This window comes from Schistocerca serialis, unplaced genomic scaffold, assembly GCF_023864345.2.
Source record: "Schistocerca serialis cubense isolate TAMUIC-IGC-003099 unplaced genomic scaffold, iqSchSeri2.2 HiC_scaffold_940, whole genome shotgun sequence".
In the NCBI taxonomy this organism is placed as follows: Eukaryota; Metazoa; Arthropoda; class Insecta; order Orthoptera; family Acrididae; genus Schistocerca; species Schistocerca serialis.
The window spans coordinates 28,939-52,011 of NW_026048563.1; the positions used below are offsets into that span (position 1 = coordinate 28,939).

At 52.4% G+C, this 23,073-nt stretch overlaps 49 non-coding genes across 49 annotated transcripts; 40 read left to right on the forward strand and 9 right to left on the reverse strand.

Moving 5' to 3' along the window:
* Positions 1-664: 664 nt before the first annotated feature.
* On the forward strand, positions 665-737 carry Trnam-cau (transfer RNA methionine (anticodon CAU)). Its single transcript has one exon. It is a non-coding gene; the product is annotated as a tRNA-Met (tRNA).
* Positions 738-1,045: 308 nt separating this feature from the next.
* Trnae-uuc (transfer RNA glutamic acid (anticodon UUC)) lies at positions 1,046-1,117 on the forward strand. Its single transcript has one exon. It is a non-coding gene; the product is annotated as a tRNA-Glu (tRNA).
* Positions 1,118-1,413: 296 nt separating this feature from the next.
* Trnak-uuu (transfer RNA lysine (anticodon UUU)) lies at positions 1,414-1,486 on the forward strand. Its single transcript has one exon. It is a non-coding gene; the product is annotated as a tRNA-Lys (tRNA).
* Positions 1,487-1,625: 139 nt separating this feature from the next.
* Trnas-aga (transfer RNA serine (anticodon AGA)) lies at positions 1,626-1,707 on the forward strand. The gene has a single exon. It is a non-coding gene; the product is annotated as a tRNA-Ser (tRNA).
* Positions 1,708-1,974: 267 nt separating this feature from the next.
* Trnag-ucc (transfer RNA glycine (anticodon UCC)) lies at positions 1,975-2,046 on the reverse strand. The gene has a single exon. It is a non-coding gene; the product is annotated as a tRNA-Gly (tRNA).
* Positions 2,047-3,024: 978 nt separating this feature from the next.
* Positions 3,025-3,097, forward strand: Trnam-cau (transfer RNA methionine (anticodon CAU)). Its single transcript has one exon. It is a non-coding gene; the product is annotated as a tRNA-Met (tRNA).
* A 308-nt stretch (positions 3,098-3,405) lies between these two features.
* Positions 3,406-3,477, forward strand: Trnae-uuc (transfer RNA glutamic acid (anticodon UUC)). Its single transcript has one exon. It is a non-coding gene; the product is annotated as a tRNA-Glu (tRNA).
* A 296-nt stretch (positions 3,478-3,773) lies between these two features.
* Positions 3,774-3,846, forward strand: Trnak-uuu (transfer RNA lysine (anticodon UUU)). The gene has a single exon. It is a non-coding gene; the product is annotated as a tRNA-Lys (tRNA).
* Positions 3,847-3,985: 139 nt separating this feature from the next.
* Trnas-aga (transfer RNA serine (anticodon AGA)) lies at positions 3,986-4,067 on the forward strand. Its single transcript has one exon. It is a non-coding gene; the product is annotated as a tRNA-Ser (tRNA).
* Positions 4,068-4,334: 267 nt separating this feature from the next.
* Positions 4,335-4,406, reverse strand: Trnag-ucc (transfer RNA glycine (anticodon UCC)). The gene has a single exon. It is a non-coding gene; the product is annotated as a tRNA-Gly (tRNA).
* Positions 4,407-5,384: 978 nt separating this feature from the next.
* Trnam-cau (transfer RNA methionine (anticodon CAU)) lies at positions 5,385-5,457 on the forward strand. Its single transcript has one exon. It is a non-coding gene; the product is annotated as a tRNA-Met (tRNA).
* Positions 5,458-5,765: 308 nt separating this feature from the next.
* Positions 5,766-5,837, forward strand: Trnae-uuc (transfer RNA glutamic acid (anticodon UUC)). Its single transcript has one exon. It is a non-coding gene; the product is annotated as a tRNA-Glu (tRNA).
* A 296-nt stretch (positions 5,838-6,133) lies between these two features.
* Trnak-uuu (transfer RNA lysine (anticodon UUU)) lies at positions 6,134-6,206 on the forward strand. The gene has a single exon. It is a non-coding gene; the product is annotated as a tRNA-Lys (tRNA).
* Positions 6,207-6,345: 139 nt separating this feature from the next.
* Positions 6,346-6,427, forward strand: Trnas-aga (transfer RNA serine (anticodon AGA)). Its single transcript has one exon. It is a non-coding gene; the product is annotated as a tRNA-Ser (tRNA).
* A 267-nt stretch (positions 6,428-6,694) lies between these two features.
* Trnag-ucc (transfer RNA glycine (anticodon UCC)) lies at positions 6,695-6,766 on the reverse strand. Its single transcript has one exon. It is a non-coding gene; the product is annotated as a tRNA-Gly (tRNA).
* A 978-nt stretch (positions 6,767-7,744) lies between these two features.
* Positions 7,745-7,817, forward strand: Trnam-cau (transfer RNA methionine (anticodon CAU)). Its single transcript has one exon. It is a non-coding gene; the product is annotated as a tRNA-Met (tRNA).
* Positions 7,818-8,125: 308 nt separating this feature from the next.
* On the forward strand, positions 8,126-8,197 carry Trnae-uuc (transfer RNA glutamic acid (anticodon UUC)). The gene has a single exon. It is a non-coding gene; the product is annotated as a tRNA-Glu (tRNA).
* Positions 8,198-8,493: 296 nt separating this feature from the next.
* Positions 8,494-8,566, forward strand: Trnak-uuu (transfer RNA lysine (anticodon UUU)). The gene has a single exon. It is a non-coding gene; the product is annotated as a tRNA-Lys (tRNA).
* A 139-nt stretch (positions 8,567-8,705) lies between these two features.
* On the forward strand, positions 8,706-8,787 carry Trnas-aga (transfer RNA serine (anticodon AGA)). The gene has a single exon. It is a non-coding gene; the product is annotated as a tRNA-Ser (tRNA).
* Positions 8,788-9,054: 267 nt separating this feature from the next.
* Trnag-ucc (transfer RNA glycine (anticodon UCC)) lies at positions 9,055-9,126 on the reverse strand. Its single transcript has one exon. It is a non-coding gene; the product is annotated as a tRNA-Gly (tRNA).
* A 978-nt stretch (positions 9,127-10,104) lies between these two features.
* Positions 10,105-10,177, forward strand: Trnam-cau (transfer RNA methionine (anticodon CAU)). Its single transcript has one exon. It is a non-coding gene; the product is annotated as a tRNA-Met (tRNA).
* A 308-nt stretch (positions 10,178-10,485) lies between these two features.
* Positions 10,486-10,557, forward strand: Trnae-uuc (transfer RNA glutamic acid (anticodon UUC)). Its single transcript has one exon. It is a non-coding gene; the product is annotated as a tRNA-Glu (tRNA).
* A 296-nt stretch (positions 10,558-10,853) lies between these two features.
* Positions 10,854-10,926, forward strand: Trnak-uuu (transfer RNA lysine (anticodon UUU)). The gene has a single exon. It is a non-coding gene; the product is annotated as a tRNA-Lys (tRNA).
* Positions 10,927-11,065: 139 nt separating this feature from the next.
* Trnas-aga (transfer RNA serine (anticodon AGA)) lies at positions 11,066-11,147 on the forward strand. Its single transcript has one exon. It is a non-coding gene; the product is annotated as a tRNA-Ser (tRNA).
* A 267-nt stretch (positions 11,148-11,414) lies between these two features.
* Positions 11,415-11,486, reverse strand: Trnag-ucc (transfer RNA glycine (anticodon UCC)). The gene has a single exon. It is a non-coding gene; the product is annotated as a tRNA-Gly (tRNA).
* Positions 11,487-12,465: 979 nt separating this feature from the next.
* Trnam-cau (transfer RNA methionine (anticodon CAU)) lies at positions 12,466-12,538 on the forward strand. Its single transcript has one exon. It is a non-coding gene; the product is annotated as a tRNA-Met (tRNA).
* Positions 12,539-12,846: 308 nt separating this feature from the next.
* On the forward strand, positions 12,847-12,918 carry Trnae-uuc (transfer RNA glutamic acid (anticodon UUC)). The gene has a single exon. It is a non-coding gene; the product is annotated as a tRNA-Glu (tRNA).
* Positions 12,919-13,214: 296 nt separating this feature from the next.
* Trnak-uuu (transfer RNA lysine (anticodon UUU)) lies at positions 13,215-13,287 on the forward strand. Its single transcript has one exon. It is a non-coding gene; the product is annotated as a tRNA-Lys (tRNA).
* Positions 13,288-13,426: 139 nt separating this feature from the next.
* On the forward strand, positions 13,427-13,508 carry Trnas-aga (transfer RNA serine (anticodon AGA)). Its single transcript has one exon. It is a non-coding gene; the product is annotated as a tRNA-Ser (tRNA).
* A 267-nt stretch (positions 13,509-13,775) lies between these two features.
* Positions 13,776-13,847, reverse strand: Trnag-ucc (transfer RNA glycine (anticodon UCC)). The gene has a single exon. It is a non-coding gene; the product is annotated as a tRNA-Gly (tRNA).
* A 979-nt stretch (positions 13,848-14,826) lies between these two features.
* Positions 14,827-14,899, forward strand: Trnam-cau (transfer RNA methionine (anticodon CAU)). The gene has a single exon. It is a non-coding gene; the product is annotated as a tRNA-Met (tRNA).
* Positions 14,900-15,207: 308 nt separating this feature from the next.
* Trnae-uuc (transfer RNA glutamic acid (anticodon UUC)) lies at positions 15,208-15,279 on the forward strand. The gene has a single exon. It is a non-coding gene; the product is annotated as a tRNA-Glu (tRNA).
* Positions 15,280-15,575: 296 nt separating this feature from the next.
* Positions 15,576-15,648, forward strand: Trnak-uuu (transfer RNA lysine (anticodon UUU)). Its single transcript has one exon. It is a non-coding gene; the product is annotated as a tRNA-Lys (tRNA).
* Positions 15,649-15,787: 139 nt separating this feature from the next.
* Positions 15,788-15,869, forward strand: Trnas-aga (transfer RNA serine (anticodon AGA)). The gene has a single exon. It is a non-coding gene; the product is annotated as a tRNA-Ser (tRNA).
* Positions 15,870-16,136: 267 nt separating this feature from the next.
* Trnag-ucc (transfer RNA glycine (anticodon UCC)) lies at positions 16,137-16,208 on the reverse strand. The gene has a single exon. It is a non-coding gene; the product is annotated as a tRNA-Gly (tRNA).
* Positions 16,209-17,188: 980 nt separating this feature from the next.
* Trnam-cau (transfer RNA methionine (anticodon CAU)) lies at positions 17,189-17,261 on the forward strand. Its single transcript has one exon. It is a non-coding gene; the product is annotated as a tRNA-Met (tRNA).
* Positions 17,262-17,569: 308 nt separating this feature from the next.
* Trnae-uuc (transfer RNA glutamic acid (anticodon UUC)) lies at positions 17,570-17,641 on the forward strand. Its single transcript has one exon. It is a non-coding gene; the product is annotated as a tRNA-Glu (tRNA).
* A 296-nt stretch (positions 17,642-17,937) lies between these two features.
* On the forward strand, positions 17,938-18,010 carry Trnak-uuu (transfer RNA lysine (anticodon UUU)). The gene has a single exon. It is a non-coding gene; the product is annotated as a tRNA-Lys (tRNA).
* A 139-nt stretch (positions 18,011-18,149) lies between these two features.
* Positions 18,150-18,231, forward strand: Trnas-aga (transfer RNA serine (anticodon AGA)). The gene has a single exon. It is a non-coding gene; the product is annotated as a tRNA-Ser (tRNA).
* A 267-nt stretch (positions 18,232-18,498) lies between these two features.
* On the reverse strand, positions 18,499-18,570 carry Trnag-ucc (transfer RNA glycine (anticodon UCC)). Its single transcript has one exon. It is a non-coding gene; the product is annotated as a tRNA-Gly (tRNA).
* Positions 18,571-19,549: 979 nt separating this feature from the next.
* Trnam-cau (transfer RNA methionine (anticodon CAU)) lies at positions 19,550-19,622 on the forward strand. The gene has a single exon. It is a non-coding gene; the product is annotated as a tRNA-Met (tRNA).
* Positions 19,623-19,930: 308 nt separating this feature from the next.
* On the forward strand, positions 19,931-20,002 carry Trnae-uuc (transfer RNA glutamic acid (anticodon UUC)). Its single transcript has one exon. It is a non-coding gene; the product is annotated as a tRNA-Glu (tRNA).
* A 296-nt stretch (positions 20,003-20,298) lies between these two features.
* On the forward strand, positions 20,299-20,371 carry Trnak-uuu (transfer RNA lysine (anticodon UUU)). Its single transcript has one exon. It is a non-coding gene; the product is annotated as a tRNA-Lys (tRNA).
* Positions 20,372-20,510: 139 nt separating this feature from the next.
* On the forward strand, positions 20,511-20,592 carry Trnas-aga (transfer RNA serine (anticodon AGA)). The gene has a single exon. It is a non-coding gene; the product is annotated as a tRNA-Ser (tRNA).
* Positions 20,593-20,859: 267 nt separating this feature from the next.
* Trnag-ucc (transfer RNA glycine (anticodon UCC)) lies at positions 20,860-20,931 on the reverse strand. The gene has a single exon. It is a non-coding gene; the product is annotated as a tRNA-Gly (tRNA).
* Positions 20,932-21,909: 978 nt separating this feature from the next.
* Trnam-cau (transfer RNA methionine (anticodon CAU)) lies at positions 21,910-21,982 on the forward strand. The gene has a single exon. It is a non-coding gene; the product is annotated as a tRNA-Met (tRNA).
* A 308-nt stretch (positions 21,983-22,290) lies between these two features.
* Trnae-uuc (transfer RNA glutamic acid (anticodon UUC)) lies at positions 22,291-22,362 on the forward strand. Its single transcript has one exon. It is a non-coding gene; the product is annotated as a tRNA-Glu (tRNA).
* Positions 22,363-22,658: 296 nt separating this feature from the next.
* Positions 22,659-22,731, forward strand: Trnak-uuu (transfer RNA lysine (anticodon UUU)). Its single transcript has one exon. It is a non-coding gene; the product is annotated as a tRNA-Lys (tRNA).
* Positions 22,732-22,870: 139 nt separating this feature from the next.
* Trnas-aga (transfer RNA serine (anticodon AGA)) lies at positions 22,871-22,952 on the forward strand. Its single transcript has one exon. It is a non-coding gene; the product is annotated as a tRNA-Ser (tRNA).
* Positions 22,953-23,073: the final 121 nt, after the last annotated feature.

Below are 23,073 nucleotides of genomic sequence, written 5' to 3' on the forward strand. Positions count from 1 at the left end.
GCAGCTTGTCGAGCATCGGTGGTTCAATGGCATGTGCCTCAGCAGTGCAGTAGGCAGCGCGTAAGTCTCATAATCTTAAGGCTTGCCGGCACGCTAGCTCAGCGTGTTCGGTCTGAGAGTTATCTGCCCTCTGTAATAAAAGACCGAGTCAACGATGAACATGAACGGGCGCCATCGGACGTCCGCCCCCAACAAATGCAACGAAAGAAATGAGAACAAAAAAAAAAAAAATTGGTGAATGCTCGCTTAGCATGCGGACGGCCCGGGTTCGATTCCCGGCCGATGCATCGTTCTGCTGTTCTCGCTATAATGCTGCCGCGCCGATTCTTCGCCTGAGCTGCGTCAGCCTCAGGAATGTATAGCGGGATTCGCTGTGAGAAGAACCATACACGCAGCACGCAATAGACCGTACTTGAACGGTCGCGTGCTATTTCTGAACTCTGACGACGGCCTGGCCCAACAGGCCGCTGTGTTTAGGTGCCGCAAGGGCGATGTACTGTAACCTCGGGCAGTGCTGCGTTCCGTTGAAAAAGCTGCGGCAGCAGTTTAATCTAGCAAGTAGGGAAAGCACGTGTAGCAACACAACAGATTCTTGAGAAAGCGCAAACTGTCTATCTCTAATATGAGAGACTTACCAAGTTTCCTGTAACGTTACTTGCAACGTGCCTCGGTAGCGCAGTAGGTAGCGCGTAAGTCTCATAATCTTAAGGTCGTGAGTTCGATCCTCACCCGGGGCATTTAATTTGCTGTACATCAAGGCTGAATTAACGGCGTTGCTGTTGCTAGGGAACGAACTTAATTGTCGTTCGTTATCCACAAGGAGTCTACGCCCCAGCGTCAATATGTTTATTTCCAATTATGACAACGTACAACTTTGATCTTTCTCTTCCCTTGTTAGGAGTAAAATAATGAATAGTCAATTTCGAGCTGTGCGCCATGCCAGTCTGTAGGCGCAAATATGCTCGCAAACGGAGAACTGCACTGAGTCGAGATTCAGCACGAAATACGAGAGGAGACGGAGAAAACCTCACGCTTATCGAGCAAATCCGGTGTGGTCTAGTGGCTAGGATACCCGGCTTTCACCCAGGAGGCCCGGGTTCGATTCCCGGTACCGGAACGGAAGTTTTTGCGCACACAACGCTCCACGTTTTGGCCTTCGAACTGTCGTTTGTCGCCCACCTTCCGAAGCTTCGACCGAACGTAATCGGGGAAAACAGGCACATGATGCAATTACTGTCGGCACCGGAATAAAGGGAGAAGAGGCTCTGGTCCGCTGTTGGGCTGCTACCAGCGTCAGTGGGAAGTCGGTGAAGTCGCCAGTTGCGCCAGAAGCCAGAAATTACCGTAGTACGCCTACACACGCGTTCCAGTTATTTACATTGCTTGCAGCCGCTCCATCCACAACGAGCGTGAGCCCGGATAGCTCAGTCGGTAGAGCATTAGGCTTTTAACCTAAGGGTCCAGGGTTCAAGTCCCTGTCCGGGCGAAGATTTTAACGTTTCCGTAATGGCTCGTCTCGTAGCGATGGTAACCCTGCCGTAATCAGTGCACGGAGTTCGTTTCCTGTCAACATTCTGCGCAGACCGGTTTGATTCTTCACGATTCCAGGGAAACTTCAGTTACGAGCAGTCGTGGCCGAGTGGTTAAGGCGTCTGACTAGAAATCAGATTCCCTCTGGGAGCGTAGGTTCGAGTCCTACCGACTGCGTCGGTTTTTTTCTTTAAGAACAACGAGCAGAAAATTTCGCAGATTGCCTGTCGTTTTGGTACCTCTCCACACCTCGCCTCTCTCAGCCGTTTATAGTGCCTGTCCTTTTGATAAGGGCGAATTCCAAGCGTCAGCTTTCGCGTCAGCCGAGCAAAGTCGGGACAAGTCGGGACATACTACAGGATGGTCTGCGTGGAGCTACGACGAAAAAAACCTTCATTTAACAGCACGCGGCTCACATACTCATACGAAAAAACCAGCGCCACTTGCGGCGGCCGGGAATCGAACCCGGATCAACTGCTTGGAAGGCAACTATGCTCACCATTACACCACCACCGCACAGGCGCTGCTCGCAACGCCCCGCTGTGTCGGCTTCCTGCCCGCCAGCAGCGGCCCACGGTGATAGTAGCTGCAGGCGCTTTACGAGGTAGGAGGGTGCATCCACACGCATTCGGGTAGCGCCTCCACGCACGCTGCGTCTTTGGGCAAGACTAGCCGCCGCGGCCGCAAGGTTACTCACACGATAGAGATGAGCATTCGTTTTAAGGCAGTGTAGTGGAGCACTCCGCGTGTGTAGCACTTTTTTCGGTTGTATCCGACGTCGCTGGGTGGCAATCCCACTTTCCCCTGCAGAAAAGTACTCGGGAAGCACGGGCAGCTTGTCGAGCATCGGTGGTTCAATGGCATGTGCCTCAGCAGTGCAGTAGGCAGCGCGTAAGTCTCATAATCTTAAGGCTTGCCGGCACGATAGCTCAGCGTGTTCGGTCTGAGAGTTATCTGCCCTCTGTAATAAAAGACCGAGTCAACGATGAACATGAACGGGCGCCATCGGACGTCCGCCCCCAACAAATGCAACGAAAGAAATGAGAACAAAAAAAAAAAAATTGGTGAATGCTCGCTTAGCATGCGGACGGCCCGGGTTCGATTCCCGGCCGATGCATCGTTCTGCTGTTCTCGCTATAATGCTGCCGCGCCGATTCTTCGCCTGAGCTGCGTCAGCCTCAGGAATGTATAGCGGGATTCGCTGTGAGAAGAACCATACACGCAGCACGCAATAGACCGTACTTGAACGGTCGCGTGCTATTTCTGAACTCTGACGACGGCCTGGCCCAACAGGCCGCTGTGTTTAGGTGCCGCAAGGGCGATGTACTGTAACCTCGGGCAGTGCTGCGTTCCGTTGAAAAAGCTGCGGCAGCAGTTTAATCTAGCAAGTAGGGAAAGCACGTGTAGCAACACAACAGATTCTTGAGAAAGCGCAAACTGTCTATCTCTAATATGAGAGACTTACCAAGTTTCCTGTAACGTTACTTGCAACGTGCCTCGGTAGCGCAGTAGGTAGCGCGTAAGTCTCATAATCTTAAGGTCGTGAGTTCGATCCTCACCCGGGGCATTTAATTTGCTGTACATCAAGGCTGAATTAACGGCGTTGCTGTTGCTAGGGAACGAACTTAATTGTCGTTCGTTATCCACAAGGAGTCTACGCCCCAGCGTCAATATGTTTATTTCCAATTATGACAACGTACAACTTTGATCTTTCTCTTCCCTTGTTAGGAGTAAAATAATGAATAGTCAATTTCGAGCTGTGCGCCATGCCAGTCTGTAGGCGCAAATATGCTCGCAAACGGAGAACTGCACTGAGTCGAGATTCAGCACGAAATACGAGAGGAGACGGAGAAAACCTCACGCTTATCGAGCAAATCCGGTGTGGTCTAGTGGCTAGGATACCTGGCTTTCACCCAGGAGGCCCGGGTTCGATTCCCGGTACCGGAACGGAAGTTTTTGCGCACACAACGCTCCACGTTTTGGCCTTCGAACTGTCGTTTGTCGCCCACCTTCCGAAGCTTCGACCGAACGTAATCGGGGAAAACAGGCACATGATGCAATTACTGTCGGCACCGGAATAAAGGGAGAAGAGGCTCTGGTCCGCTGTTGGGCTGCTACCAGCGTCAGTGGGAAGTCGGTGAAGTCGCCAGTTGCGCCAGAAGCCAGAAATTACCGTAGTACGCCTACACACGCGTTCCAGTTATTTACATTGCTTGCAGCCGCTCCATCCACAACGAGCGTGAGCCCGGATAGCTCAGTCGGTAGAGCATTAGGCTTTTAACCTAAGGGTCCAGGGTTCAAGTCCCTGTCCGGGCGAAGATTTTAACGTTTCCGTAATGGCTCGTCTCGTAGCGATGGTAACCCTGCCGTAATCAGTGCACGGAGTTCGTTTCCTGTCAACATTCTGCGCAGACCGGTTTGATTCTTCACGATTCCAGGGAAACTTCAGTTACGAGCAGTCGTGGCCGAGTGGTTAAGGCGTCTGACTAGAAATCAGATTCCCTCTGGGAGCGTAGGTTCGAGTCCTACCGACTGCGTCGGTTTTTTTCTTTAAGAACAACGAGCAGAAAATTTCGCAGATTGCCTGTCGTTTTGGTACCTCTCCACACCTCGCCTCTCTCAGCCGTTTATAGTGCCTGTCCTTTTGATAAGGGCGAATTCCAAGCGTCAGCTTTCGCGTCAGCCGAGCAAAGTCGGGACAAGTCGGGACATACTACAGGATGGTCTGCGTGGAGCTACGACGAAAAAAACCTTCATTTAACAGCACGCGGCTCACATACTCATACGAAAAAACCAGCGCCACTTGCGGCGGCCGGGAATCGAACCCGGATCAACTGCTTGGAAGGCAACTATGCTCACCATTACACCACCACCGCACAGGCGCTGCTCGCAACGCCCCGCTGTGTCGGCTTCCTGCCCGCCAGCAGCGGCCCACGGTGATAGTAGCTGCAGGCGCTTTACGAGGTAGGAGGGTGCATCCACACGCATTCGGGTAGCGCCTCCACGCACGCTGCGTCTTTGGGCAAGACTAGCCGCCGCGGCCGCAAGGTTACTCACACGATAGAGATGAGCATTCGTTTTAAGGCAGTGTAGTGGAGCACTCCGCGTGTGTAGCACTTTTTTCGGTTGTATCCGACGTCGCTGGGTGGCAATCCCACTTTCCCCTGCAGAAAAGTACTCGGGAAGCACGGGCAGCTTGTCGAGCATCGGTGGTTCAATGGCATGTGCCTCAGCAGTGCAGTAGGCAGCGCGTAAGTCTCATAATCTTAAGGCTTGCCGGCACGATAGCTCAGCGTGTTCGGTCTGAGAGTTATCTGCCCTCTGTAATAAAAGACCGAGTCAACGATGAACATGAACGGGCGCCATCGGACGTCCGCCCCCAACAAATGCAACGAAAGAAATGAGAACAAAAAAAAAAAAATTGGTGAATGCTCGCTTAGCATGCGGACGGCCCGGGTTCGATTCCCGGCCGATGCATCGTTCTGCTGTTCTCGCTATAATGCTGCCGCGCCGATTCTTCGCCTGAGCTGCGTCAGCCTCAGGAATGTATAGCGGGATTCGCTGTGAGAAGAACCATACACGCAGCACGCAATAGACCGTACTTGAACGGTCGCGTGCTATTTCTGAACTCTGACGACGGCCTGGCCCAACAGGCCGCTGTGTTTAGGTGCCGCAAGGGCGATGTACTGTAACCTCGGGCAGTGCTGCGTTCCGTTGAAAAAGCTGCGGCAGCAGTTTAATCTAGCAAGTAGGGAAAGCACGTGTAGCAACACAACAGATTCTTGAGAAAGCGCAAACTGTCTATCTCTAATATGAGAGACTTACCAAGTTTCCTGTAACGTTACTTGCAACGTGCCTCGGTAGCGCAGTAGGTAGCGCGTAAGTCTCATAATCTTAAGGTCGTGAGTTCGATCCTCACCCGGGGCATTTAATTTGCTGTACATCAAGGCTGAATTAACGGCGTTGCTGTTGCTAGGGAACGAACTTAATTGTCGTTCGTTATCCACAAGGAGTCTACGCCCCAGCGTCAATATGTTTATTTCCAATTATGACAACGTACAACTTTGATCTTTCTCTTCCCTTGTTAGGAGTAAAATAATGAATAGTCAATTTCGAGCTGTGCGCCATGCCAGTCTGTAGGCGCAAATATGCTCGCAAACGGAGAACTGCACTGAGTCGAGATTCAGCACGAAATACGAGAGGAGACGGAGAAAACCTCACGCTTATCGAGCAAATCCGGTGTGGTCTAGTGGCTAGGATACCTGGCTTTCACCCAGGAGGCCCGGGTTCGATTCCCGGTACCGGAACGGAAGTTTTTGCGCACACAACGCTCCACGTTTTGGCCTTCGAACTGTCGTTTGTCGCCCACCTTCCGAAGCTTCGACCGAACGTAATCGGGGAAAACAGGCACATGATGCAATTACTGTCGGCACCGGAATAAAGGGAGAAGAGGCTCTGGTCCGCTGTTGGGCTGCTACCAGCGTCAGTGGGAAGTCGGTGAAGTCGCCAGTTGCGCCAGAAGCCAGAAATTACCGTAGTACGCCTACACACGCGTTCCAGTTATTTACATTGCTTGCAGCCGCTCCATCCACAACGAGCGTGAGCCCGGATAGCTCAGTCGGTAGAGCATTAGGCTTTTAACCTAAGGGTCCAGGGTTCAAGTCCCTGTCCGGGCGAAGATTTTAACGTTTCCGTAATGGCTCGTCTCGTAGCGATGGTAACCCTGCCGTAATCAGTGCACGGAGTTCGTTTCCTGTCAACATTCTGCGCAGACCGGTTTGATTCTTCACGATTCCAGGGAAACTTCAGTTACGAGCAGTCGTGGCCGAGTGGTTAAGGCGTCTGACTAGAAATCAGATTCCCTCTGGGAGCGTAGGTTCGAGTCCTACCGACTGCGTCGGTTTTTTTCTTTAAGAACAACGAGCAGAAAATTTCGCAGATTGCCTGTCGTTTTGGTACCTCTCCACACCTCGCCTCTCTCAGCCGTTTATAGTGCCTGTCCTTTTGATAAGGGCGAATTCCAAGCGTCAGCTTTCGCGTCAGCCGAGCAAAGTCGGGACAAGTCGGGACATACTACAGGATGGTCTGCGTGGAGCTACGACGAAAAAAACCTTCATTTAACAGCACGCGGCTCACATACTCATACGAAAAAACCAGCGCCACTTGCGGCGGCCGGGAATCGAACCCGGATCAACTGCTTGGAAGGCAACTATGCTCACCATTACACCACCACCGCACAGGCGCTGCTCGCAACGCCCCGCTGTGTCGGCTTCCTGCCCGCCAGCAGCGGCCCACGGTGATAGTAGCTGCAGGCGCTTTACGAGGTAGGAGGGTGCATCCACACGCATTCGGGTAGCGCCTCCACGCACGCTGCGTCTTTGGGCAAGACTAGCCGCCGCGGCCGCAAGGTTACTCACACGATAGAGATGAGCATTCGTTTTAAGGCAGTGTAGTGGAGCACTCCGCGTGTGTAGCACTTTTTTCGGTTGTATCCGACGTCGCTGGGTGGCAATCCCACTTTCCCCTGCAGAAAAGTACTCGGGAAGCACGGGCAGCTTGTCGAGCATCGGTGGTTCAATGGCATGTGCCTCAGCAGTGCAGTAGGCAGCGCGTAAGTCTCATAATCTTAAGGCTTGCCGGCACGATAGCTCAGCGTGTTCGGTCTGAGAGTTATCTGCCCTCTGTAATAAAAGACCGAGTCAACGATGAACATGAACGGGCGCCATCGGACGTCCGCCCCCAACAAATGCAACGAAAGAAATGAGAACAAAAAAAAAAAAATTGGTGAATGCTCGCTTAGCATGCGGACGGCCCGGGTTCGATTCCCGGCCGATGCATCGTTCTGCTGTTCTCGCTATAATGCTGCCGCGCCGATTCTTCGCCTGAGCTGCGTCAGCCTCAGGAATGTATAGCGGGATTCGCTGTGAGAAGAACCATACACGCAGCACGCAATAGACCGTACTTGAACGGTCGCGTGCTATTTCTGAACTCTGACGACGGCCTGGCCCAACAGGCCGCTGTGTTTAGGTGCCGCAAGGGCGATGTACTGTAACCTCGGGCAGTGCTGCGTTCCGTTGAAAAAGCTGCGGCAGCAGTTTAATCTAGCAAGTAGGGAAAGCACGTGTAGCAACACAACAGATTCTTGAGAAAGCGCAAACTGTCTATCTCTAATATGAGAGACTTACCAAGTTTCCTGTAACGTTACTTGCAACGTGCCTCGGTAGCGCAGTAGGTAGCGCGTAAGTCTCATAATCTTAAGGTCGTGAGTTCGATCCTCACCCGGGGCATTTAATTTGCTGTACATCAAGGCTGAATTAACGGCGTTGCTGTTGCTAGGGAACGAACTTAATTGTCGTTCGTTATCCACAAGGAGTCTACGCCCCAGCGTCAATATGTTTATTTCCAATTATGACAACGTACAACTTTGATCTTTCTCTTCCCTTGTTAGGAGTAAAATAATGAATGGTCAATTTCGAGCTGTGCGCCATGCCAGTCTGTAGGCGCAAATATGCTCGCAAACGGAGAACTGCACTGAGTCGAGATTCAGCACGAAATACGAGAGGAGACGGAGAAAACCTCACGCTTATCGAGCAAATCCGGTGTGGTCTAGTGGCTAGGATACCTGGCTTTCACCCAGGAGGCCCGGGTTCGATTCCCGGTACCGGAACGGAAGTTTTTGCGCACACAACGCTCCACGTTTTGGCCTTCGAACTGTCGTTTGTCGCCCACCTTCCGAAGCTTCGACCGAACGTAATCGGGGAAAACAGGCACATGATGCAATTACTGTCGGCACCGGAATAAAGGGAGAAGAGGCTCTGGTCCGCTGTTGGGCTGCTACCAGCGTCAGTGGGAAGTCGGTGAAGTCGCCAGTTGCGCCAGAAGCCAGAAATTACCGTAGTACGCCTACACACGCGTTCCAGTTATTTACATTGCTTGCAGCCGCTCCATCCACAACGAGCGTGAGCCCGGATAGCTCAGTCGGTAGAGCATTAGGCTTTTAACCTAAGGGTCCAGGGTTCAAGTCCCTGTCCGGGCGAAGATTTTAACGTTTCCGTAATGGCTCGTCTCGTAGCGATGGTAACCCTGCCGTAATCAGTGCACGGAGTTCGTTTCCTGTCAACATTCTGCGCAGACCGGTTTGATTCTTCACGATTCCAGGGAAACTTCAGTTACGAGCAGTCGTGGCCGAGTGGTTAAGGCGTCTGACTAGAAATCAGATTCCCTCTGGGAGCGTAGGTTCGAGTCCTACCGACTGCGTCGGTTTTTTTCTTTAAGAACAACGAGCAGAAAATTTCGCAGATTGCCTGTCGTTTTGGTACCTCTCCACACCTCGCCTCTCTCAGCCGTTTATAGTGCCTGTCCTTTTGATAAGGGCGAATTCCAAGCGTCAGCTTTCGCGTCAGCCGAGCAAAGTCGGGACAAGTCGGGACATACTACAGGATGGTCTGCGTGGAGCTACGACGAAAAAAACCTTCATTTAACAGCACGCGGCTCACATACTCATACGAAAAAACCAGCGCCACTTGCGGCGGCCGGGAATCGAACCCGGATCAACTGCTTGGAAGGCAACTATGCTCACCATTACACCACCACCGCACAGGCGCTGCTCGCAACGCCCCGCTGTGTCGGCTTCCTGCCCGCCAGCAGCGGCCCACGGTGATAGTAGCTGCAGGCGCTTTACGAGGTAGGAGGGTGCATCCACACGCATTCGGGTAGCGCCTCCACGCACGCTGCGTCTTTGGGCAAGACTAGCCGCCGCGGCCGCAAGGTTACTCACACGATAGAGATGAGCATTCGTTTTAAGGCAGTGTAGTGGAGCACTCCGCGTGTGTAGCACTTTTTTCGGTTGTATCCGACGTCGCTGGGTGGCAATCCCACTTTCCCCTGCAGAAAAGTACTCGGGAAGCACGGGCAGCTTGTCGAGCATCGGTGGTTCAATGGCATGTGCCTCAGCAGTGCAGTAGGCAGCGCGTAAGTCTCATAATCTTAAGGCTTGCCGGCACGATAGCTCAGCGTGTTCGGTCTGAGAGTTATCTGCCCTCTGTAATAAAAGACCGAGTCAACGATGAACATGAACGGGCGCCATCGGACGTCCGCCCCCAACAAATGCAACGAAAGAAATGAGAACAAAAAAAAAAAAATTGGTGAATGCTCGCTTAGCATGCGGACGGCCCGGGTTCGATTCCCGGCCGATGCATCGTTCTGCTGTTCTCGCTATAATGCTGCCGCGCCGATTCTTCGCCTGAGCTGCGTCAGCCTCAGGAATGTATAGCGGGATTCGCTGTGAGAAGAACCATACACGCAGCACGCAATAGACCGTACTTGAACGGTCGCGTGCTATTTCTGAACTCTGACGACGGCCTGGCCCAACAGGCCGCTGTGTTTAGGTGCCGCAAGGGCGATGTACTGTAACCTCGGGCAGTGCTGCGTTCCGTTGAAAAAGCTGCGGCAGCAGTTTAATCTAGCAAGTAGGGAAAGCACGTGTAGCAACACAACAGATTCTTGAGAAAGCGCAAACTGTCTATCTCTAATATGAGAGACTTACCAAGTTTCCTGTAACGTTACTTGCAACGTGCCTCGGTAGCGCAGTAGGTAGCGCGTAAGTCTCATAATCTTAAGGTCGTGAGTTCGATCCTCACCCGGGGCATTTAATTTGCTGTACATCAAGGCTGAATTAACGGCGTTGCTGTTGCTAGGGAACGAACTTAATTGTCGTTCGTTATCCACAAGGAGTCTACGCCCCAGCGTCAATATGTTTATTTCCAATTATGACAACGTACAACTTTGATCTTTCTCTTCCCTTGTTAGGAGTAAAATAATGAATAGTCAATTTCGAGCTGTGCGCCATGCCAGTCTGTAGGCGCAAATATGCTCGCAAACGGAGAACTGCACTGAGTCGAGATTCAGCACGAAATACGAGAGGAGACGGAGAAAACCTCACGCTTATCGAGCAAATCCGGTGTGGTCTAGTGGCTAGGATACCTGGCTTTCACCCAGGAGGCCCGGGTTCGATTCCCGGTACCGGAACGGAAGTTTTTGCGCACACAACGCTCCACGTTTTGGCCTTCGAACTGTCGTTTGTCGCCCACCTTCCGAAGCTTCGACCGAACGTAATCGGGGAAAACAGGCACATGATGCAATTACTGTCGGCACCGGAATAAAGGGAGAAGAGGCTCTGGTCCGCTGTTGGGCTGCTACCAGCGTCAGTGGGAAGTCGGTGAAGTCGCCAGTTGCGCCAGAAGCCAGAAATTACCGTAGTACGCCTACACACGCGTTCCAGTTATTTACATTGCTTGCAGCCGCTCCATCCACAACGAGCGTGAGCCCGGATAGCTCAGTCGGTAGAGCATTAGGCTTTTAACCTAAGGGTCCAGGGTTCAAGTCCCTGTCCGGGCGAAGATTTTAACGTTTCCGTAATGGCTCGTCTCGTAGCGATGGTAACCCTGCCGTAATCAGTGCACGGAGTTCGTTTCCTGTCAACATTCTGCGCAGACCGGTTTGATTCTTCACGATTCCAGGGAAACTTCAGTTACGAGCAGTCGTGGCCGAGTGGTTAAGGCGTCTGACTAGAAATCAGATTCCCTCTGGGAGCGTAGGTTCGAGTCCTACCGACTGCGTCGGTTTTTTTCTTTAAGAACAACGAGCAGAAAATTTCGCAGATTGCCTGTCGTTTTGGTACCTCTCCACACCTCGCCTCTCTCAGCCGTTTATAGTGCCTGTCCTTTTGATAAGGGCGAATTCCAAGCGTCAGCTTTCGCGTCAGCCGAGCAAAGTCGGGACAAGTCGGGACATACTACAGGATGGTCTGCGTGGAGCTACGACGAAAAAAACCTTCATTTAACAGCACGCGGCTCACATACTCATACGAAAAAACCAGCGCCACTTGCGGCGGCCGGGAATCGAACCCGGATCAACTGCTTGGAAGGCAACTATGCTCACCATTACACCACCACCGCACAGGCGCTGCTCGCAACGCCCCGCTGTGTCGGCTTCCTGCCCGCCAGCAGCGGCCCACGGTGATAGTAGCTGCAGGCGCTTTACGAGGTAGGAGGGTGCATCCACACGCATTCGGGTAGCGCCTCCACGCACGCTGCGTCTTTGGGCAAGACTAGCCGCCGCGGCCGCAAGGTTACTCACACGATAGAGATGAGCATTCGTTTTAAGGCAGTGTAGTGGAGCACTCCGCGTGTGTAGCACTTTTTTCGGTTGTATCCGACGTCGCTGGGTGGCAATCCCACTTTCCCCTGCAGAAAAGTACTCGGGAAGCACGGGCAGCTTGTCGAGCATCGGTGGTTCAATGGCATGTGCCTCAGCAGTGCAGTAGGCAGCGCGTAAGTCTCATAATCTTAAGGCTTGCCGGCACGATAGCTCAGCGTGTTCGGTCTGAGAGTTATCTGCCCTCTGTAATAAAAGACCGAGTCAACGATGAACATGAACGGGCGCCATCGGACGTCCGCCCCCAACAAATGCAACGAAAGAAATGAGAACAAAAAAAAAAAAAATTGGTGAATGCTCGCTTAGCATGCGGACGGCCCGGGTTCGATTCCCGGCCGATGCATCGTTCTGCTGTTCTCGCTATAATGCTGCCGCGCCGATTCTTCGCCTGAGCTGCGTCAGCCTCAGGAATGTATAGCGGGATTCGCTGTGAGAAGAACCATACACGCAGCACGCAATAGACCGTACTTGAACGGTCGCGTGCTATTTCTGAACTCTGACGACGGCCTGGCCCAACAGGCCGCTGTGTTTAGGTGCCGCAAGGGCGATGTACTGTAACCTCGGGCAGTGCTGCGTTCCGTTGAAAAAGCTGCGGCAGCAGTTTAATCTAGCAAGTAGGGAAAGCACGTGTAGCAACACAACAGATTCTTGAGAAAGCGCAAACTGTCTATCTCTAATATGAGAGACTTACCAAGTTTCCTGTAACGTTACTTGCAACGTGCCTCGGTAGCGCAGTAGGTAGCGCGTAAGTCTCATAATCTTAAGGTCGTGAGTTCGATCCTCACCCGGGGCATTTAATTTGCTGTACATCAAGGCTGAATTAACGGCGTTGCTGTTGCTAGGGAACGAACTTAATTGTCGTTCGTTATCCACAAGGAGTCTACGCCCCAGCGTCAATATGTTTATTTCCAATTATGACAACGTACAACTTTGATCTTTCTCTTCCCTTGTTAGGAGTAAAATAATGAATAGTCAATTTCGAGCTGTGCGCCATGCCAGTCTGTAGGCGCAAATATGCTCGCAAACGGAGAACTGCACTGAGTCGAGATTCAGCACGAAATACGAGAGGAGACGGAGAAAACCTCACGCTTATCGAGCAAATCCGGTGTGGTCTAGTGGCTAGGATACCTGGCTTTCACCCAGGAGGCCCGGGTTCGATTCCCGGTACCGGAACGGAAGTTTTTGCGCACACAACGCTCCACGTTTTGGCCTTCGAACTGTCGTTTGTCGCCCACCTTCCGAAGCTTCGACCGAACGTAATCGGGGAAAACAGGCACATGATGCAATTACTGTCGGCACCGGAATAAAGGGAGAAGAGGCTCTGGTCCGCTGTTGGGCTGCTACCAGCGTCAGTGGGAAGTCGGTGAAGTCGCCAGTTGCGCCAGAAGCCAGAAATTACCGTAGTACGCCTACACACGCGTTCCAGTTATTTACATTGCTTGCAGCCGCTCCATCCACAACGAGCGTGAGCCCGGATAGCTCAGTCGGTAGAGCATTAGGCTTTTAACCTAAGGGTCCAGGGTTCAAGTCCCTGTCCGGGCGAAGATTTTAACGTTTCCGTAATGGCTCGTCTCGTAGCGATGGTAACCCTGCCGTAATCAGTGCACGGAGTTCGTTTCCTGTCAACATTCTGCGCAGACCGGTTTGATTCTTCACGATTCCAGGGAAACTTCAGTTACGAGCAGTCGTGGCCGAGTGGTTAAGGCGTCTGACTAGAAATCAGATTCCCTCTGGGAGCGTAGGTTCGAGTCCTACCGACTGCGTCGGTTTTTTTCTTTAAGAACAACGAGCAGAAAATTTCGCAGATTGCCTGTCGTTTTGGTACCTCTCCACACCTCGCCTCTCTCAGCCGTTTATAGTGCCTGTCCTTTTGATAAGGGCGAATTCCAAGCGTCAGCTTTCGCGTCAGCCGAGCAAAGTCGGGACAAGTCGGGACATACTACAGGATGGTCTGCGTGGAGCTACGACGAAAAAAACCTTCATTTAACAGCACGCGGCTCACATACTCATACGAAAAAACCAGCGCCACTTGCGGCGGCCGGGAATCGAACCCGGATCAACTGCTTGGAAGGCAACTATGCTCACCATTACACCACCACCGCACAGGCGCTGCTCGCAACGCCCCGCTGTGTCGGCTTCCTGCCCGCCAGCAGCGGCCCACGGTGATAGTAGCTGCAGGCGCTTTACGAGGTAGGAGGGTGCATCCACACGCATTCGGGTAGCGCCTCCACGCACGCTGCGTCTTTGGGCAAGACTAGCCGCCGCGGCCGCAAGGTTACTCACACGATAGAGATGAGCATTCGTTTTAAGGCAGTGTAGTGGAGCACTCCGCGTGTGTAGCACTTTTTTCGGTTGTATCCGACGTCGCTGGGTGGCAATCCCACTTTCCCCTGCAGAAAAGTACTCGGGAAGCACGGGCAGCTTGTCGAGCATCGGTGGTTCAATGGCATGTGCCTCAGCAGTGCAGTAGGCAGCGCGTAAGTCTCATAATCTTAAGGCTTGCCGGCACGATAGCTCAGCGTGTTCGGTCTGAGAGTTATCTGCCCTCTGTAATAAAAGACCGAGTCAACGATGAACATGAACGGGCGCCATCGGACGTCCGCCCCCAACAAATGCAACGAAAGAAATGAGAACAAAAAAAAAAAAAATTGGTGAATGCTCGCTTAGCATGCGGACGGCCCGGGTTCGATTCCCGGCCGATGCATCGTTCTGCTGTTCTCGCTATAATGCTGCCGCGCCGATTCTTCGCCTGAGCTGCGTCAGCCTCAGGAATGTATAGCGGGATTCGCTGTGAGAAGAACCATACACGCAGCACGCAATAGACCGTACTTGAACGGTCGCGTGCTATTTCTGAACTCTGACGACGGCCTGGCCCAACAGGCCGCTGTGTTTAGGTGCCGCAAGGGCGATGTACTGTAACCTCGGGCAGTGCTGCGTTCCGTTGAAAAAGCTGCGGCAGCAGTTTAATCTAGCAAGTAGGGAAAGCACGTGTAGCAACACAACAGATTCTTGAGAAAGCGCAAATTGTCTATCTCTAATATGAGAGACTTACCAAGTTTCCTGTAACGTTACTTGCAACGTGCCTCGGTAGCGCAGTAGGTAGCGCGTAAGTCTCATAATCTTAAGGTCGTGAGTTCGATCCTCACCCGGGGCATTTAATTTGCTGTACATCAAGGCTGAATTAACGGCGTTGCTGTTGCTAGGGAACGAACTTAATTGTCGTTCGTTATCCACAAGGAGTCTACGCCCCAGCGTCAATATGTTTATTTCCAATTATGACAACGTACAACTTTGATCTTTCTCTTCCCTTGTTAGGAGTAAAATAATGAATAGTCAATTTCGAGCTGTGCGCCATGCCAGTCTGTAGGCGCAAATATGCTCGCAAACGGAGAACTGCACTGAGTCGAGATTCAGCACGAAATACGAGAGGAGACGGAGAAAACCTCACGCTTATCGAGCAAATCCGGTGTGGTCTAGTGGCTAGGATACCTGGCTTTCACCCAGGAGGCCCGGGTTCGATTCCCGGTACCGGAACGGAAGTTTTTGCGCACACAACGCTCCACGTTTTGGCCTTCGAACTGTCGTTTGTCGCCCACCTTCCGAAGCTTCGACCGAACGTAATCGGGGAAAACAGGCACATGATGCAATTACTGTCGGCACCGGAATAAAGGGAGAAGAGGCTCTGGTCCGCTGTTGGGCTGCTACCAGCGTCAGTGGGAAGTCGGTGAAGTCGCCAGTTGCGCCAGAAGCCAGAAATTACCGTAGTACGCCTACACACGCGTTCCAGTTATTTACATTGCTTGCAGCCGCTCCATCCACAACGAGCGTGAGCCCGGATAGCTCAGTCGGTAGAGCATTAGGCTTTTAACCTAAGGGTCCAGGGTTCAAGTCCCTGTCCGGGCGAAGATTTTAACGTTTCCGTAATGGCTCGTCTCGTAGCGATGGTAACCCTGCCGTAATCAGTGCACGGAGTTCGTTTCCTGTCAACATTCTGCGCAGACCGGTTTGATTCTTCACGATTCCAGGGAAACTTCAGTTACGAGCAGTCGTGGCCGAGTGGTTAAGGCGTCTGACTAGAAATCAGATTCCCTCTGGGAGCGTAGGTTCGAGTCCTACCGACTGCGTCGGTTTTTTTCTTTAAGAACAACGAGCAGAAAATTTCGCAGATTGCCTGTCGTTTTGGTACCTCTCCACACCTCGCCTCTCTCAGCCGTTTATAGTGCCTGTCCTTTTGATAAGGGCGAATTCCAAGCGTCAGCTTTCGCGTCAGCCGAGCAAAGTCGGGACAAGTCGGGACATACTACAGGATGGTCTGCGTGGAGCTACGACGAAAAAAACCTTCATTTAACAGCACGCGGCTCACATACTCATACGAAAAAACCAGCGCCACTTGCGGCGGCCGGGAATCGAACCCGGATCAACTGCTTGGAAGGCAACTATGCTCACCATTACACCACCACCGCACAGGCGCTGCTCGCAACGCCCCGCTGTGTCGGCTTCCTGCCCGCCAGCAGCGGCCCACGGTGATAGTAGCTGCAGGCGCTTTACGAGGTAGGAGGGTGCATCCACACGCATTCGGGTAGCGCCTCCACGCACGCTGCGTCTTTGGGCAAGACTAGCCGCCGCGGCCGCAAGGTTACTCACACGATAGAGATGAGCATTCGTTTTAAGGCAGTGTAGTGGAGCACTCCGCGTGTGTAGCACTTTTTTCGGTTGTATCCGACGTCGCTGGGTGGCAATCCCACTTTCCCCTGCAGAAAAGTACTCGGGAAGCACGGGCAGCTTGTCGAGCATCGGTGGTTCAATGGCATGTGCCTCAGCAGTGCAGTAGGCAGCGCGTAAGTCTCATAATCTTAAGGCTTGCCGGCACGATAGCTCAGCGTGTTCGGTCTGAGAGTTATCTGCCCTCTGTAATAAAAGACCGAGTCAACGATGAACATGAACGGGCGCCATCGGACGTCCGCCCCCAACAAATGCAACGAAAGAAATGAGAACAAAAAAAAAAAAAAATTGGTGAATGCTCGCTTAGCATGCGGACGGCCCGGGTTCGATTCCCGGCCGATGCATCGTTCTGCTGTTCTCGCTATAATGCTGCCGCGCCGATTCTTCGCCTGAGCTGCGTCAGCCTCAGGAATGTATAGCGGGATTCGCTGTGAGAAGAACCATACACGCAGCACGCAATAGACCGTACTTGAACGGTCGCGTGCTATTTCTGAACTCTGACGACGGCCTGGCCCAACAGGCCGCTGTGTTTAGGTGCCGCAAGGGCGATGTACTGTAACCTCGGGCAGTGCTGCGTTCCGTTGAAAAAGCTGCGGCAGCAGTTTAATCTAGCAAGTAGGGAAAGCACGTGTAGCAACACAACAGATTCTTGAGAAAGCGCAAACTGTCTATCTCTAATATGAGAGACTTACCAAGTTTCCTGTAACGTTACTTGCAACGTGCCTCGGTAGCGCAGTAGGTAGCGCGTAAGTCTCATAATCTTAAGGTCGTGAGTTCGATCCTCACCCGGGGCATTTAATTTGCTGTACATCAAGGCTGAATTAACGGCGTTGCTGTTGCTAGGGAACGAACTTAATTGTCGTTCGTTATCCACAAGGAGTCTACGCCCCAGCGTCAATATGTTTATTTCCAATTATGACAACGTACAACTTTGATCTTTCTCTTCCCTTGTTAGGAGTAAAATAATGAATAGTCAATTTCGAGCTGTGCGCCATGCCAGTCTGTAGGCGCAAATATGCTCGCAAACGGAGAACTGCACTGAGTCGAGATTCAGCACGAAATACGAGAGGAGACGGAGAAAACCTCACGCTTATCGAGCAAATCCGGTGTGGTCTAGTGGCTAGGATACCTGGCTTTCACCCAGGAGGCCCGGGTTCGATTCCCGGTACCGGAACGGAAGTTTTTGCGCACACAACGCTCCACGTTTTGGCCTTCGAACTGTCGTTTGTCGCCCACCTTCCGAAGCTTCGACCGAACGTAATCGGGGAAAACAGGCACATGATGCAATTACTGTCGGCACCGGAATAAAGGGAGAAGAGGCTCTGGTCCGCTGTTGGGCTGCTACCAGCGTCAGTGGGAAGTCGGTGAAGTCGCCAGTTGCGCCAGAAGCCAGAAATTACCGTAGTACGCCTACACACGCGTTCCAGTTATTTACATTGCTTGCAGCCGCTCCATCCACAACGAGCGTGAGCCCGGATAGCTCAGTCGGTAGAGCATTAGGCTTTTAACCTAAGGGTCCAGGGTTCAAGTCCCTGTCCGGGCGAAGATTTTAACGTTTCCGTAATGGCTCGTCTCGTAGCGATGGTAACCCTGCCGTAATCAGTGCACGGAGTTCGTTTCCTGTCAACATTCTGCGCAGACCGGTTTGATTCTTCACGATTCCAGGGAAACTTCAGTTACGAGCAGTCGTGGCCGAGTGGTTAAGGCGTCTGACTAGAAATCAGATTCCCTCTGGGAGCGTAGGTTCGAGTCCTACCGACTGCGTCGGTTTTTTTCTTTAAGAACAACGAGCAGAAAATTTCGCAGATTGCCTGTCGTTTTGGTACCTCTCCACACCTCGCCTCTCTCAGCCGTTTATAGTGCCTGTCCTTTTGATAAGGGCGAATTCCAAGCGTCAGCTTTCGCGTCAGCCGAGCAAAGTCGGGACAAGTCGGGACATACTACAGGATGGTCTGCGTGGAGCTACGACGAAAAAAACCTTCATTTAACAGCACGCGGCTCACATACTCATACGAAAAAACCAGCGCCACTTGCGGCGGCCGGGAATCGAACCCGGATCAACTGCTTGGAAGGCAACTATGCTCACCATTACACCACCACCGCACAGGCGCTGCTCGCAACGCCCCGCTGTGTCGGCTTCCTGCCCGCCAGCAGCGGCCCACGGTGATAGTAGCTGCAGGCGCTTTACGAGGTAGGAGGGTGCATCCACACGCATTCGGGTAGCGCCTCCACGCACGCTGCGTCTTTGGGCAAGACTAGCCGCCGCGGCCGCAAGGTTACTCACACGATAGAGATGAGCATTCGTTTTAAGGCAGTGTAGTGGAGCACTCCGCGTGTGTAGCACTTTTTTCGGTTGTATCCGACGTCGCTGGGTGGCAATCCCACTTTCCCCTGCAGAAAAGTACTCGGGAAGCACGGGCAGCTTGTCGAGCATCGGTGGTTCAATGGCATGTGCCTCAGCAGTGCAGTAGGCAGCGCGTAAGTCTCATAATCTTAAGGCTTGCCGGCACGATAGCTCAGCGTGTTCGGTCTGAGAGTTATCTGCCCTCTGTAATAAAAGACAGAGTCAACGATGAACATGAACGGGCGCCATCGGACGTCCGCCCCCAACAAATGCAACGAAAGAAATGAGAACAAAAAAAAAAAAAATTGGTGAATGCTCGCTTAGCATGCGGACGGCCCGGGTTCGATTCCCGGCCGATGCATCGTTCTGCTGTTCTCGCTATAATGCTGCCGCGCCGATTCTTCGCCTGAGCTGCGTCAGCCTCAGGAATGTATAGCGGGATTCGCTGTGAGAAGAACCATACACGCAGCACGCAATAGACCGTACTTGAACGGTCGCGTGCTATTTCTGAACTCTGACGACGGCCTGGCCCAACAGGCCGCTGTGTTTAGGTGCCGCAAGGGCGATGTACTGTAACCTCGGGCAGTGCTGCGTTCCGTTGAAAAAGCTGCGGCAGCAGTTTAATCTAGCAAGTAGGGAAAGCACGTGTAGCAACACAACAGATTCTTGAGAAAGCGCAAACTGTCTATCTCTAATATGAGAGACTTACCAAGTTTCCTGTAACGTTACTTGCAACGTGCCTCGGTAGCGCAGTAGGTAGCGCGTAAGTCTCATAATCTTAAGGTCGTGAGTTCGATCCTCACCCGGGGCATTTAATTTGCTGTACATCAAGGCTGAATTAACGGCGTTGCTGTTGCTAGGGAACGAACTTAATTGTCGTTCGTTATCCACAAGGAGTCTACGCCCCAGCGTCAATATGTTTATTTCCAATTATGACAACGTACAACTTTGATCTTTCTCTTCCCTTGTTAGGAGTAAAATAATGAATAGTCAATTTCGAGCTGTGCGCCATGCCAGTCTGTAGGCGCAAATATGCTCGCAAACGGAGAACTGCACTGAGTCGAGATTCAGCACGAAATACGAGAGGAGACGGAGAAAACCTCACGCTTATCGAGCAAATCCGGTGTGGTCTAGTGGCTAGGATACCTGGCTTTCACCCAGGAGGCCCGGGTTCGATTCCCGGTACCGGAACGGAAGTTTTTGCGCACACAACGCTCCACGTTTTGGCCTTCGAACTGTCGTTTGTCGCCCACCTTCCGAAGCTTCGACCGAACGTAATCGGGGAAAACAGGCACATGATGCAATTACTGTCGGCACCGGAATAAAGGGAGAAGAGGCTCTGGTCCGCTGTTGGGCTGCTACCAGCGTCAGTGGGAAGTCGGTGAAGTCGCCAGTTGCGCCAGAAGCCAGAAATTACCGTAGTACGCCTACACACGCGTTCCAGTTATTTACATTGCTTGCAGCCGCTCCATCCACAACGAGCGTGAGCCCGGATAGCTCAGTCGGTAGAGCATTAGGCTTTTAACCTAAGGGTCCAGGGTTCAAGTCCCTGTCCGGGCGAAGATTTTAACGTTTCCGTAATGGCTCGTCTCGTAGCGATGGTAACCCTGCCGTAATCAGTGCACGGAGTTCGTTTCCTGTCAACATTCTGCGCAGACCGGTTTGATTCTTCACGATTCCAGGGAAACTTCAGTTACGAGCAGTCGTGGCCGAGTGGTTAAGGCGTCTGACTAGAAATCAGATTCCCTCTGGGAGCGTAGGTTCGAGTCCTACCGACTGCGTCGGTTTTTTTCTTTAAGAACAACGAGCAGAAAATTTCGCAGATTGCCTGTCGTTTTGGTACCTCTCCACACCTCGCCTCTCTCAGCCGTTTATAGTGCCTGTCCTTTTGATAAGGGCGAATTCCAAGCGTCAGCTTTCGCGTCAGCCGAGCAAAGTCGGGACAAGTCGGGACATACTACAGGATGGTCTGCGTGGAGCTACGACGAAAAAAACCTTCATTTAACAGCACGCGGCTCACATACTCATACGAAAAAACCAGCGCCACTTGCGGCGGCCGGGAATCGAACCCGGATCAACTGCTTGGAAGGCAACTATGCTCACCATTACACCACCACCGCACAGGCGCTGCTCGCAACGCCCCGCTGTGTCGGCTTCCTGCCCGCCAGCAGCGGCCCACGGTGATAGTAGCTGCAGGCGCTTTACGAGGTAGGAGGGTGCATCCACACGCATTCGGGTAGCGCCTCCACGCACGCTGCGTCTTTGGGCAAGACTAGCCGCCGCGGCCGCAAGGTTACTCACACGATAGAGATGAGCATTCGTTTTAAGGCAGTGTAGTGGAGCACTCCGCGTGTGTAGCACTTTTTTCGGTTGTATCCGACGTCGCTGGGTGGCAATCCCACTTTCCCCTGCAGAAAAGTACTCGGGAAGCACGGGCAGCTTGTCGAGCATCGGTGGTTCAATGGCATGTGCCTCAGCAGTGCAGTAGGCAGCGCGTAAGTCTCATAATCTTAAGGCTTGCCGGCACGATAGCTCAGCGTGTTCGGTCTGAGAGTTATCTGCCCTCTGTAATAAAAGACCGAGTCAACGATGAACATGAACGGGCGCCATCGGACGTCCGCCCCCAACAAATGCAACGAAAGAAATGAGAACAAAAAAAAAAAAATTGGTGAATGCTCGCTTAGCATGCGGACGGCCCGGGTTCGATTCCCGGCCGATGCATCGTTCTGCTGTTCTCGCTATAATGCTGCCGCGCCGATTCTTCGCCTGAGCTGCGTCAGCCTCAGGAATGTATAGCGGGATTCGCTGTGAGAAGAACCATACACGCAGCACGCAATAGACCGTACTTGAACGGTCGCGTGCTATTTCTGAACTCTGACGACGGCCTGGCCCAACAGGCCGCTGTGTTTAGGTGCCGCAAGGGCGATGTACTGTAACCTCGGGCAGTGCTGCGTTCCGTTGAAAAAGCTGCGGCAGCAGTTTAATCTAGCAAGTAGGGAAAGCACGTGTAGCAACACAACAGATTCTTGAGAAAGCGCAAATTGTCTATCTCTAATATGAGAGACTTACCAAGTTTCCTGTAACGTTACTTGCAACGTGCCTCGGTAGCGCAGTAGGTAGCGCGTAAGTCTCATAATCTTAAGGTCGTGAGTTCGATCCTCACCCGGGGCATTTAATTTGCTGTACATCAAGGCTGAATTAACGGCGTTGCTGTTGCTAGGGAACGAACTTAATTGTCGTTCGTTATCCACAAGGAGTCTACGCCCCAGCGTCAATATGTTTATTTCCAATTATGACAACGTACAACTTTGATCTTTCTCTTCCCTTGTTAGGAGTAAAATAATGAATAGTCAATTTCGAGCTGTGCGCCATGCCAGTCTGTAGGCGCAAATATGCTCGCAAACGGAGAACTGCACTGAGTCGAGATTCAGCACGAAATACGAGAGGAGACGGAGAAAACCTCACGCTTATCGAGCAAATCCGGTGTGGTCTAGTGGCTAGGATACCTGGCTTTCACCCAGGAGGCCCGGGTTCGATTCCCGGTACCGGAACGGAAGTTTTTGTGCACACAACGCTCCACGTTTTGGCCTTCGAACTGTCGTTTGTCGCCCACCTTCCGAAGCTTCGACCGAACGTAATCGGGGAAAACAGGCACATGATGCAATTACTGTCGGCACCGGAATAAAGGGAGAAGAGGCTCTGGTCCGCTGTTGGGCTGCTACCAGCGTCAGTGGGAAGTCGGTGAAGTCGCCAGTTGCGCCAGAAGCCAGAAATTACCGTAGTACGCCTACACACGCGTTCCAGTTATTTACATTGCTTGCAGCCGCTCCATCCACAACGAGCGTGAGCCCGGATAGCTCAGTCGGTAGAGCATTAGGCTTTTAACCTAAGGGTCCAGGGTTCAAGTCCCTGTCCGGGCGAAGATTTTAACGTTTCCGTAATGGCTCGTCTCGTAGCGATGGTAACCCTGCCGTAATCAGTGCACGGAGTTCGTTTCCTGTCAACATTCTGCGCAGACCGGTTTGATTCTTCACGATTCCAGGGAAACTTCAGTTACGAGCAGTCGTGGCCGAGTGGTTAAGGCGTCTGACTAGAAATCAGATTCCCTCTGGGAGCGTAGGTTCGAGTCCTACCGACTGCGTCGGTTTTTTTCTTTAAGAACAACGAGCAGAAAATTTCGCAGATTGCCTGTCGTTTTGGTACCTCTCCACACCTCGCCTCTCTCAGCCGTTTATAGTGCCTGTCCTTTTGATAAGGGCGAA